The sequence below is a fragment of the Tursiops truncatus genome, chromosome 15 (genome assembly GCF_011762595.2).
Source record: "Tursiops truncatus isolate mTurTru1 chromosome 15, mTurTru1.mat.Y, whole genome shotgun sequence".
Classification (NCBI taxonomy): domain Eukaryota; kingdom Metazoa; phylum Chordata; class Mammalia; order Artiodactyla; family Delphinidae; genus Tursiops; species Tursiops truncatus.
In genome coordinates, this window is record NC_047048.1 from 10,535,560 (window position 1) to 10,537,293 (window position 1,734).

The window sequence follows — 1,734 nt, forward strand, 5'->3', positions numbered from 1 at the left end:
GAGAGAGGGAGAGAGAGAGGGAGAGAGAGAGGGAGATGGAGAGAGAGAGAGAGGGAGAGAGAGGGAGAGAGAGAGAGAGGGAGATGGAGAGAGAGAGAGAGAGAGAGAGAGAGAGAGAGAGAGAGAGAGAGAGGGAGAGAGAGAGAGAGAGAGGGAGAGAGAAAGAGAGGGAGAGAGAGGGAGAGAGAGAGAGAGAGAGGGAGAGAGAAATCTGATTGAATCCAGGAGGTTTGAGTTTTTGTTTCTCTTTTTCTTTTTTTTTGTTTTAAATCCAAAATGTGTTTATTGGGATGGTTTCCTGTTCATCTTGATTCCAGGGGCTTTTAGCGCTGCTTCCGTCTGAAGGAGCCCCTTCTGTAAGCCTTGCTTTTCCTCCTGTAGGCTGGCAGAGGACGGTGGAGCAGCCAACACACAAAGCTACTGCCTGTGCACGGCCAGAGACGGTGGTGATTTTATAGCGTCCTGGGCATTTCACATCCATGAAATAGGCACTGGGGCTCTGCACCAGGCGCTTCTTCTTATGTTTCCTCTCCTCTTCTGGAAAGGGATGAAGGAGATCCTTTGTGAGAGGCATGTTCTCGTGGGGAGGTCGTCACCGTTGGAAAGCTGTTTCTCTTTTTCTATCAGCCGAGCCACATGTGAAGATTTCTGGTGTGGAGGCGTCCTCCGAGACAGATGGTTTCCTTTTATCCAGCTTTATTTGTCATCCAACCACACTTCTCTGTGTTTAGGCACAGATTAAATAAGGTGATGTAGGTAAGAGGCCTCACCCAGAGCATGGATGCCCCTTCCTCCTTGGTATCTTCCGATGGCTCTTAGGACCCTAATTTCTTCCTTTCTTTTTGCTTTTGGACGAGGACACTGAGGCACCCAGAAATTAATGGTTTGTTTAAAGTTCTCCTTTTGGGCTGTTAACGGTGCTTTGTTCCTGCATCCTTTGAAGGATTTGTTTAAATCATACAGATCAGGGCTTCCCTGGTGGCGCAGTGGCTGAGAATCCGCCTGCTAATGCAGGGGACACGGGTTCGAGCACTGGTCTGGGAGGATCCCACGTGCCGCAGAGCAACTGGGCCCGTGAGCCACAACTACTGAGCCTGCGCATCTGGAGCCTGTGCTCCGCAACAAGAGAGGCCGCGATAGTGAGAGGCCCGCGCACCGCGATGAAGAGTGACCCCCACTTGCTGCAACTAGAGAAAGGCCTCGCACAGAAACGAAGACCCAACACAGCAAAAATAAATAAATTAATTAATAAACTCCTACCCCCAACATCTTCTAAAAAAAAAAAAAAGTAATAGTCTCCTCAGCTGTAAACCAGGGACAATAGCGCCTACCTCATAAAGTCACTGCGCTCAATAATAAAAATAAATCATACAGACCATGGGCTGTGATCCTAACGCAACTTTATGTTTGCCTCCCTGTTCTGTGGGGCTAGGTCTTTCCCTGCCAGTCGACCTCTGGGCCAGGTAGGGAAGAAACACTCTCGTGGTCACTCTAAGTTATAAAACAGAATCCCAGTCCCACATGATAATAAAAGGTCACAACCTGAATTAAGGTCGATCAAACCCACGCTTCTATGTTGAGCCTGGTGCAGACAGGAAATCCGGGGACGGGGTGGGTGTCGTCTTGTCTCTTTCCCCTCTTCTTGCTTTTCCTTCTAGCCCTCCTGATCCTTCTACTACCATCTCCTGACCCCTGCATGGTTGGGGTCTGAGGAAGAAGAGGTAACGAGGGAGC

General features: G+C 49.4%; 1 pseudogene; it reads right to left on the reverse strand.

The window, feature by feature from the left end:
* Positions 1–323: 323 nt before the first annotated feature.
* Positions 324–574, reverse strand: LOC117308194 (small ribosomal subunit protein eS27-like; annotated as a pseudogene).
* Between the last annotated feature and the right edge of the window lie 1,160 nt (positions 575–1,734).